The sequence below is a fragment of the Triticum aestivum genome, chromosome 7A (assembly GCF_018294505.1).
Source record: "Triticum aestivum cultivar Chinese Spring chromosome 7A, IWGSC CS RefSeq v2.1, whole genome shotgun sequence".
NCBI lineage: Eukaryota > Viridiplantae > Streptophyta > Magnoliopsida > Poales > Poaceae > Triticum > Triticum aestivum.
The window spans coordinates 570,539,736-570,551,723 of NC_057812.1; positions in this window are offsets into that span (position 1 = coordinate 570,539,736).

The window sequence follows — 11,988 nt, forward strand, 5'->3', positions numbered from 1 at the left end:
CGAGACGGTAACCGTCACGCCGTTTACAAATTCGGCAGGGCCGAACACAGTAGACAAAGCTCATTGGAGCTACGTCGTGATATAGCCCAGTACAGAGGGGCCGCACACCCACTATGCTTCACAGACGAAATAATGGATCATCAAATCCTCGAGGGTTTCAAACCCGTAAATATCGAATCATATGATGGCACAACAGATCCTGCGGTATGGATCGAGGATTATCTCCTTCATATCCACATGGCCCGCGGCAATGATTTCCACGCCATCAAATACCTCCCACTCAAGCTTAAAGGACCAGCTCGGCATTGGCTTAACAGCTTGCCAACACGATCAATCAGTTGTTGGGAGGACCTAGAAGCCGCATTCCTCGACAATTTCCAGGGCACTTATGTGCGACCCCCAGACGCCGATGACCTAAGTCACGTAATTCAGCAGCCAGAGGAATCAGCCAGGCAATTCTGGACACGGTTCCTAACAAAGAAAAATCAAATAGTCGACTGTCCGGACGCTGAGGCCCTAGCAGCCTTCAAGCACAATATTGTTGGGGAACGTTGCAGAAAACAAAATTTTCCTACGGTTTCACCAATATCCATCTATGAGTTCATCTAGCAACGAGTGATTGGATTGCATCTACATACCTTTGTAGATCACGCGCGGAAGCGTTCAAAGAACGGGGATGAGGAAGTTGTACTCGACATGATCCAAATCACCGGAGATCCTAGCGCCGAACGGACGGCACCACCGTGTTGAACACACATACGGTCAGTGTGACGTCTTCTCCTTCTTGATCCAGCAAGGGGGGAGGAGAGGTTGATGAAGATCCAGCAGCACGACGGCATGGTGGTGAATGCAGGAGTCACCGCAGCAGGGCTTCGCCGTTCTACTACGAGAGGGAGAGGTGTAGCAGGGGAGAGGGAGGCGCCAAGATTCAAGGGTATGGCTGCCCCTCCCTCCCCCCCTTTATATAGGCACCCCAAGGGGGGGCACCGGCCCTAGGAGATGGGATCTCCTAGGGGGGCGGCGGCCAAGGGTGGAGTGGCCCCCAAGGCAAGTGGGGCGCCACCCACCCTAGGGTTTCCAACCCTAGGCGCAGGGGGTGGGCCAAGGGGGGCGCACCAGCCCACTATGGGCTGGTTCCCCTCCCCACTTCAGCCCATGGGGCCCTCCGGGATGGGTGGTCCCACCCGGTGGACCCTCGGGACCCATCCGATGGTTTCAGTACAATACCGGTGACCCCCGAAACTCTCCCGATGGCCGAAATTGCACTTCCTATATATAATTCTTCACCTCCGGACCATTCCGGAACTCCTCGTGACGTCCGGGATCTCATCCGGGACTCCGAACAACTTTCGGGTTACTGCATATTCATATCTCCACAACCCTAGCGTCATCGAACCTTAAGTGTGTAGACCCTACGGGTTCGGGAGACATGTAGACATGACCGAGATGGATCTCCGGTCAATAACCAACAGAGGGATCTGGATACCCATGTTGGCTCCCACATGCTCCTCGATGATCTCATCGGATGAACCACGATGTCGAGGATTCAAGCAACCCCGTATACAATTCCCTTTGTCAATCGGTACGTTACTTGCCCGAGATTCGATCGTCGGTATCCCAATACCTCGTTCAATCTCGTTACCGGCAAGTCACTTTACTCGTACCATAATGCATGATCCCGTGACCAGGCACTTGGTCACTTTGAGCTCATTATGATGATGCATTACCGAGTGGGCCCAGAGATACCTCTCCGTCATACGGAGTGACAAATCCCAGTCTTGATCCGTGTCAACCCAACATACACTTTCGAAGATACCCACAGTATACCTTTATAGTCACCCAGTTACGTTGTGACGTTTGGTACACCCAAAGCACTCCTATGGTATCCGGGAGTTACACGATCTCATGGTCTAAGGAAAAGATACTTGACATTGAAAAAACTCTAGCAAACGAACTATACGATCTTGTGCTATGTTTAGGATTGGGTCTTGTCCATCACATCATTCTCCTAATGATGTGATCTCATTATCAATGACATCCAATGTCCATAGTCAGGAAACCATGACTATCTATTGATCAACGAGCTAGTCAACTAGAGGCTTACTAGGGACATGTTGGTGTCTATGTATTCACACATGTATTACGATTTCCGGATAACACAATTATAGCATGAATAAAAGACAATTATCATGAACAAGGAAATATAATAATAATCCTTTTATTATTGCCTCTAGGGCATATTTCCAACAGTCTCCCACTTGCACTAGAGTCAATAATCTAGTTACATTGTGATGAATCGAACACCCATGGAATTCTGGTGTTGATCATGTTTTGCTCTAGGGAGAGGTTTAGTCAACGGATCTGCTACATTCAGGTCCGTATGTACTTTACAAATATCTATGTCTCCATCTTGAACATTTTCACGAATGGAGTTGAAGCGACGCTTGATGTGCCTGGTCTTCTTGTGAAACCTGGGCTCCTTGGCAAGTGCAATAGCTCCAGTGTTGTCACAGAAGAGTTTGATCGGCCCCGACGCATTGGGTACGACTCCTAGGTCGGTGATGAACTCCTTCACCCAAATTGCTTCATGCGCTGCCTCCGAGGCCACCATGTACTCCGCTTCACATGTAGATCCCGCCACGACGCTCTGCTTGCAACTGCACCAGCTTACTGCCCCACCATTCAAAATATACACGTATCCGGTTTGTGACTTAGAGTCATCCAGATCTGTGTCGAAGCTAGCGTCAACGTAACCCTTTACGACGAGCTCTTCGTCACCTGCATAAACGAGAAACATTTCCTTAGTCCTTTTCAGGTACTTCAGGATATTCTTGACCGCTGTCTAGTGTTCCTTGCCGGGATTAATTTGGTACCTACCTACCAAACTTACGGCAAGGTTTACATCAGGTCTGGTACACAGCATGGCATACATAATAGAACCTATGGCTGAGGCATAGGGGATGACACTCATTTCTTCTATGTCTTCTGCCGTGGTCGGACATTGAGCTGAGCTCAATTTCACACCTTGCAACACAGGTAAGAACCCCTTCTTTGACTGATCCATATTGAACTTCTTCAATATCTTATCAAGGTATGTGCTTTGTGAAAGACCTATGAGGCGTCTTGATCTATCTCTATAGATCTTGATGCCTAATATATAAGCAGCTTATCCAAGGTCCTTCATTGAAAAACTCTTATTCAAGTAGGCCTTAATGTTGTCCAAAAGCTCTATATCATTTCCCATCAAAAGTATGTCATCTACATATAATACGAGAAATGCTACAGAGCTCCCACTCACTTTCTTGTAAACGCAGGCTTCTCCATAAGTCTGCATAAACCCAAACGCTTTGATCATCTCATCAAAGCGATTATTCCAACTCCGAGATGCTTGCACTAGCCCATAAATGGATCGCTGGAGCTTGCATAACTTGTTAGCATTCTTAGGGTCAACAAAACCTTCCGGCTGCATTATATACAATTCTTCCTTAAGGAAACCATTAAGGAATGTCGTTTTGACGTCCATTTGCCATATCTCATAATCATAGTATGCGACAATTGCTAACATAATTCGAACGGACTTCAGCTTCGCTACTAGAGAGAAAGTCTCATTGTAGTCAACCCCTTGAACTTGTCGATAACCCTTAGCGACAAGCCGAGCTTTATAGATGGTCACATTACCATCCGCGTCTGTCTTCTTCTTAAAGATCCATTTATTTTCTATGGCTCGCCGCTCAACGGGCAAGTCAGTCAAAGTCCATACTTGTTTTCATACATGGATCCTATCTCGGATTTCATGGCTTCCAGCCATTTGTCGGAATCCGGGCCCGCCATCGCTTCTTCATAGTTCGAAGGTTCACCGTTGTCTAACAGCATGATTTCCAAGACAGGGTTGCCATACCACTCTGGTGCGGAACGTGTCCTTGTGGACCTTCGAAGTTCAGTAGGAGCTTGATCAAAAGTATCTTGATCATCATTATTAACTTCCTCTCTAGTCGGTGCAGGCACCTCAGGAACATTTTCTTGAGTTGCGCCACTTTCCGGTTCAAGAGGTAATACTTCATCAAGTTCTACTTTCCTCCCACTTACTTCTTTCGAGAGAAACTCCTTCTCTAGAAAGGATCCATTCTTGGCAACAAATATCTTGCCTTCGGATCTGAGGTAGAAGGTATACCCAATAGTTTCTTTAGGGTATCCTATGAAGACGCATTTTTCCGACTTGGGTTCGAGCTTTTCAGGTTGAAGTTTCTTGACATAAGCATCGCATCCCCAAACTTTTAGAAACGACAGCTTAGGTTTCTTCCCAAACCATAATTCATATGGTGTCGTCTCAACGGATTTCGACGGAGCCCTATTTAAAGTGAATGCGGAAGTCTCTAAAGCATAGCCCCAAAATGATAGCGGTAAATCGGTAAGAGACATCATAGATCGCACCATATCTAATAGAGTGCGATTACGACGTTCGGACACACCATTACGCTGAGGTGTTCCAGGCGGCGTGAGTTCTGAAACTATTCCACATTTTCTTAAGTGTGTGCCAAATTCGTGACTCAAGTATTCTCCTCCACGATCTGATCGCAGGAACTTGATTTTCCTGTCACGTTGATTTTCAACCTCACTCTGAAATTCCTTGAACCTTTCAAAGGTCTCAGACTTGTGTTTCATTAAGTAGACATACCCATATCTACTCAAGTCATCAGTGAGGGTGAGAACATAATGATAACCACCGCGAGCCTCAACACTCATTGGACCGCACACATCAGTATGTATGATTTCCAATAAGTTGGTTGCTCGCTCCATTGTTCCTGAGAATGGAGTCTTGGTCATTTTACCCATGAGGCATGGTTCGCACGTGTCAAATGATTCGTAATCAAGATACTCTAAAAGTCCATCTGCATGGAGCTTCTTCATGCATTTGACACCTATGTGACCAAGGCGGCAGTGCCACAAGTATGTGGGACTATCATTATCAACCTTACATCTTTTGGTACTCACACTATGAATATGTGTAGTATTATGCTCGAGATTCATTAAGAATAAACCATTAACCATCGGAGCATGACCATAAAACATATCTCTCATGTAAATAGAACAACCATTATTCTCGGATTTAAATGAGTAGCCATCTCATATTAAACGAGATCCTGATACAATGTTCATGCTCAAACTTGGCACTAAATAACAATTATTCAGGTTCAAAACTAATCCCGTAGGTAAATGTAGAGGTAGGTGCCGACGGCGATCACATCGACCTTGGAACCATTCCTGACATGCATCGTCACCTCGTCCTTCGCCAGTCTCCGCTTATTCCGCAGCTCCTGCTTTGAGTTACAAATGTGAGCAACTGCACTGGTATCAAATACCCAGGAGCTACTACGAGTACTGGTAAGGTACACATCAATTACATGTATATCACATATACCTTTTGTTTCGCCGGCCTTCTTGTTCGCTAAGTATTTGGGGCAGTTCCGCTTCCAGTGACCACTTTCCATGCAATAAAAGCACTCAGTCTCAGGTTTGGGTCCATTCTTTGGCTTCTTCCCGGCAACTTGCTTGCCGGGCGCGGCAACTCCCTTGCCGTCCTTCTTGAAGTTCTTCTTACCCTTGCCTTTCTTGAACTTAGTGGTTTTATTCACCATCAACACTTGATGTTCCTTTTTGACTTCTACCTCTGCTGATTTCAGCATTGCAAATACTTCAGGAATGGTCTTTTCCATCCCCTGCATATTGAAGTTCATCACAAAGCTCTTGTAGCTCGATGGAAGCGACTGAAGGATTCTGTCAATGACCGCTCCATCTGGGAGATTAACTCCCAGCTGAGTCAAGCGGTTATGTAACCCAGACATAGTGAGTATGTGCTCACTGATAGAACTGTTTTCCTCCATCTTACAGCTGAAGAACTTGTCGGAGACTTCATATCTCTCGACCCGGGCATGAGCTTGAAAAACCATTTTCAGCTCTTCGAACATCTCATATGCTCCATGTCTCTCAAAACGCTTTTGGAGCCCCGACTCTAAGTTGTAAAGCATGCCGCACTGAACAAGGGAGTAGTCATCGGTACGTGTCTGCCAAGCATTCATAACGTCTTGTTCTGCAGGGAGAACAGGTGCTTCACCTAGCGGTGCTTGTAGGACATAATCTTTCTTGGCAGCTATGAGGATGATCCTCAGGTTCTGGACCCAGTCCGTATAGTTGCTGCCATCGTCTTTCAGCTTGGTTTTCTCTAGGAACGCATTGAAGTTGAGGACAATGTTGGCCATTTGATCTACAATACATGTTGTAAAGATTTTAGACTAAGTTCATGATAATTAAGTTCATCTAATCAAACTATTCAATGAACTCCCACTTAGATAGACATCCCTCCAGTCATCTAAGTATAACATGATCCGAGTTAACTAGGCCGTGTCCGATCATCACGTGAGACGGACTAGTCAACATCGGTGAACATCTTCATGTTGATCGTATCTTCTATATGACTCATGCTTGACCTTTCGGTCTTCTGTGTTCCGAGGCCATGTCTGTACATGCTAGGCTCGTCAAGTCAACCTAAGTGTTTGCATGTGTAAATCTGTCTTACACCCGTTGTATGTGAACGTTGGAATCTATCACACCCGATCATCACGTGGTGCTTCGAAACAACGAACTGTTGCAACGGTGCACAATTAGGGGGAACACTTTCTTCAAATTATTATGAGGGATCATCTTATTTACTACCGCCGTTCTAAGTAAACAAGATGCAAAAACATGATAAACATCACATGCAATCAAATAATAATAGTGACGTGATATGGCCAATATCACATAGCTCCTTTGATCTCCATCTTGGGGCTCCATGATCATCTTGTCACCGGCATGACACCATGATCTCCATCATCGTGTCTCCATGAAGTTGCTCGCCAACTATTACTTCTACTACTATGGCTAACACGTTTAGCAATAAAGTAAAGTAATTTACATGGCGTTTCTCAATGACACGCAGACCATACAAAAATAAAGACAACTCCTATGGCTCCTGCCGGTTGTCATACTCATCGACATGCAAGTCGTGATTCCTATTACAAGAACATGATCTCATACATCACATATATATCATTCATCATTCATCACAACTTTGGCCATATCACATCACAGAACACTTGCTGCAAAAACAAGTTAGACGTCCTCTAATTGTTGTTGCAAGTTTTACGTGGCTGCAAGAGGGTTCTAGCAAGAACGTTTTCTTACCTACTTAAAGCCACAACGTGATTTGTCAACTTCTATTTACCCTTCATAAGGACCCTTTTCATCAAATCCGCTCCAACTAAAGTGGGAGAGACAGACACCCGCCAGCCACCTTATGCAACTAGTGCATGTCAGTCGGTGGAACCGGTCTCACGTAAGCGTACGTGTAAGGTTGGTCCGGGCGCTTCATCCCACAATACCGTTGAAGCAAAATAAGACTAGTAGCGGCAAGAAAGTTGACAACATCTACGCCCACAACAAATTATGTTCTACTCGTGCAAAAGGAACTACGCATAGACCTAGCTCTGATACCACTGTTGGGGAACGTTGCAGAAAACAAAAAATTTCCTATGATTTCACCAAGATCCATCTATGAGTTCATCTAGCAACAAGTGATCGGATTGCATCTACATACCTTTGTAGATCACGCGCGGAAGCGTTCAAAGAACAGGGATGAGGAAGTCGTACTCGACGTGATCCAAATCACCGGAGATCCTAGCGCTGAACGGACGGCACCTCCGTGTTCAACACACGTACGGTCAGCGTGACGTCTCCTCCTTCTTGATCCAGCAAGGGGGGAGGAGAGGTTGATGAAGATCCAGCAGCACGACGGCGTGGTGGTGGATGCAGGAGTCACCGCAGTAGGGCTTCGCCGTTCTACTGCGAGAGGGAGAGGTGTAGCAGGGGAGAGGGAGGCGCCAAGAGTCAAGGGTATGGCTGCCCCTCCCTCCCCCCTTTATATAGGCTCCCCAAGGGGGGGGGCGCCGGCCCTAGGAGATGGGATCTCCTAAGGGGGCGGCGGCCAAGGGTGGAGTGGCCCCCAAGGCAAGTGGGGCGCCCCCACCCTAGGGTTTCCAACCCTAGGCGCAGGGGGTGGGCCAAGGGGGGCGCACCAGCCCACCATGGGCTGGTTCCCCTCCCCACTTCAGCCCATGGAGCCCTCCCGGATGGGTGGTCCCACCCGGTGGACCCTCGGGACCCATCCGGTGGTCCCGGTACAATACCGGTGACCCCCGAAACTCTCCCGATGGCCGAAATTGCACTTCCTATATATAATTCTTCACCTCCGGACCATTCCAGAACTCCTCGTGATGTCCGGGGTCTCATCCGGGACTCCGAACAACTTTCGGGTTACTGCATATTCATATCTCTACAACCCTAGCGTCACCGAACCTTAAGTGTGTAGACCCTACGGGTTCGGGAGACATGTAGACATGGCCGAGATGGCTCTCCGGTCAATAACTAACAGCGGGATCTGGATACCCGTGTTGGCTCCCACATGCTCCTCGATGATCTCATCGGATGAACCATGATGTCGAGGATTCAAGCAACCCCGTATACAATTCCCTTTGTCAATTTGTATGTTACTTGCCCGAGATTCGATCGTCGGTATCCCAATACCTCGTTCAATCTCGTTACCGGCAAGTCACTTTACTGTTACCGTAATGCATGATCCCGTGACCGGACACTTGGTCACTTTGAGCTCATTATGATGATGCATTACCGAGTGGGCCCAGAGATACCTCTCCGTCATACGGAGTGACAAATCCTAGTCTTGATCCGTGTCAACCCAACAGACACTTTCGGAGATACCCATAGTATACCTTTATAGTCACCCAGTTACGTTGTGACGTTTGGTACACCCAAAGCACTCCTACGGTATCCGGGAGTTACACGATCTCATGGTCTAAGGAAAAGATACTTGACATTGAAAAAACTCTAGCAAACGAACTATACGATCTTGTGCTATGTTTAGGATTGGGTCTTGTCCATCACATCATTCTCCTAATGATGTGATCTTGTTATCAATGACATCCAATGTCCATAGTCAGGAAACCATGACTATCTATTGATCAACGAGCTAGTCAACTAGAGGCTTACTAGGGACATGTTGGTGTCTATGTATTCACACATGTATTATGATTTCCGGATAACACAATTATAGCATGAATAAAAGACAATTATCATGAACAAGGAAATATAATAATAATCCTTTTATTATTGCCTCTAGGGCATATTTCCAACAAATATCCATGACGAGTGGCTTGCCCGGCACCTGGGACAGGAAAAGCCGAAGTCTATGGTAGCACTCACGACACTCATGACCCGCTTTTGCGTAGGAGAAGACAGCTGGCTTGCTCGTAGCAATAATATGACCAAGAACCCTGGTAATTCGGATACCAGGGACAGTAGTGGCAGGTCGCGTCGCAACAAGCAGAAGCGCCGCATTAACACCGACAATGCTGAGGATACGACAGTTAATGCCGGATTCAGAGGCTCTAAATCCGGTCAGCGGAAAAAGCCATTCAAAAGGAATCCTAGGGGCCCGTCCAGTTTGGACCAATACTCGACCGCTTGTGCCAGATACACGGCACCCTCGAAAAGCCGGCCAATCACACCAACAGGGATTGTTGGGTGTTCAAGCAGGCAGGCAAGTTAAATGCCGAAAATGAAGACAAGGCGCTGCATAGCGATGATGATGAGGAGCCCCGGCCGCCGAACAACAGTGGATAGAAGGGTTTTCCCCCACAAGTGCGGACGGTGAACATGATATACGCAACCCACGTCCCCAAAAGGGAGCGGAAGCACGCGTTAAGGGATGTATACGCGGTAGAGCCAGTCGCCCCAAAGTTCAACCCATGGTCCTCCTGCCCGATCACTTTTGATCGAAGGGAGCATCCGTCATGGTGGATTCACCGCATTGGTTCTAGACCCAATTATTGACAGATTTCATCTCACTAGAGTCCTTATGGATGGCGGCAACAGCCGGAACCAACTTTACCAGGATATAGTGCAGAAAATGGGCATAGATCCCTCGAGGATTAAGCCCACCAAAACGACCTTTAAAGGCGTAATACCAGGTGTAGAGGCCAACTGTACAGGCTCAGTCACACTTGAAGTGGTCTTCGGATCTCCGGATAATTTCTGAAGCGAGGAGTTAATCTTCGACATAGTCCCGTTCCGTAGTGGTTATCACGCACTGCTCGGGCGAACCACATTCGCCAAGTTCAATGCGGTACCGCACTACGCATACCTTAAGCTCAAGATGCCAGGCCCTCGAGGAGTAATTACGGTCAATGGAAACACCGAACGCTCCCTCCGAATGAAGGAGCACACGGCGGCCCTTGCAGCGGAAGTACAAAGCAGCCTCTCTAGTCAGTTCTCCAGTCCGGCCACTAAACAACCGGACACCGTCAAGCGCGCCCGGAGTAACCAACAACAAGACCGCCTGGCACGATCTGAACAGGCATAGCAATGCGGCCCCAACCCCAACCCTCGCAAAAAGGCGACACCAGTACTTCGCGTACATAACTACGCTCTAGAAATACCATGGGTACAGGGGAGGGGCACCATCACGGCATGCCCGAAACACGGCTTAAACCGCACCAGGGGCTGCCGATTTTTTAATTTTCTCTTACTTTCAGGACTCCACTCTTCGGAAGGCTTGTTCGGCAGTTCAATTGCCGCACAAACGATGCAAGAACCAGGGAAGCAGACAAGCCACGCCGCATTACGAAACTCCCAGGTGGTCTCTATCATGAGCAGTATACCTTTTTCGTATACTATTCCGCAGCTTGCCCCTGGAACAGACATGTTACATAGTCCAACCTTTTGCTCACCGCATTATTTGTATCGTTCTGCTTTGATCGCAGCCCTTTCTAATAAACAATGCATAACTTTTGTCTATTTTGCATTACTCTTATATATATATATATATATATATATATATATATGTTCCTTAACGACATGTTGCAACCGTACACTTTGGTACGGCCAAAATACGCCAGGGGCTTTAGTACCCCTCAATATGGTGTGAGAAGTCCAAACACTTTAACAAGTGCGGCACCCCGAACTTATAGCATTATATGCATCGGCTCCGAATCATGTCTTGGGTCAATAGTTGGGTTTGCCCGGCTCCTATGTTTTGGTGCCTTACGTTCCGCTATATCGGCTAAGGTAGCACTAGGAGAACCACTGCGATTGTGCCCTAGTTGAGCTGGGTCGAGCACCTCGGTGGAGAAAGCTAAAACTGACTGTCATGATGAAGCGAGAGTTGGTCGCTGTTCGAGAGGTTTTTCGAGTCCCTAAAGACTTATGCCGCTTAGGGCGAGGAGCCGGCTCTGTCCGGCCAAGGCGTGGATAGCGCCCCGAACTCGGTCTTCCGAATACCAGGGGCTTCGCCGAAATTTAAAATTATAGAATTCTATGGCTAAGTGAGAGTGTTCATGCATTATAGTCCGATTGCCTTGTTCGTTGGGCCGAGCGCCTCCCTCGAAGGACCCAAACATGGGGAAAAGAGCGCTCAGGTTTATCCCCGAACACCCCAGCACTAGCGGCATGGGGGCAGAAGCCGACGACTTGCCATCTCTTAGAATTGATAAACAGCCGCACAGAAGGTAATATTTTAAATTCCAACAGCATTGCTTAGCGCATATGAACAAGTTTTTAGCGCACATGACAAAATGAGCAAGTTTCACTCAAAAATTACATCCCTAGAACATTCATTCGCCACAAGGCAGGCGCCCTTCAGAACATCCTCATAGTAATTCTCGGGCTTGCGATGCTCTTTCCCCGGCGGTGGCCCGTCCTTCACAAGCTTCTCAGCATCCAACTTGCCCCAGTGCACCTTCAATGCAGACGGAGCGCTTGATGACTTCGAGCCTTGGACAGGCCTCCACCAGCCGCCGCACCAGCCCGAAATAGCTCCCAAGCAGAGCCCCTCCAGGCCACAGCTGAACAATGAGGCCCTTCATGGCCTGTTCGGCCGCC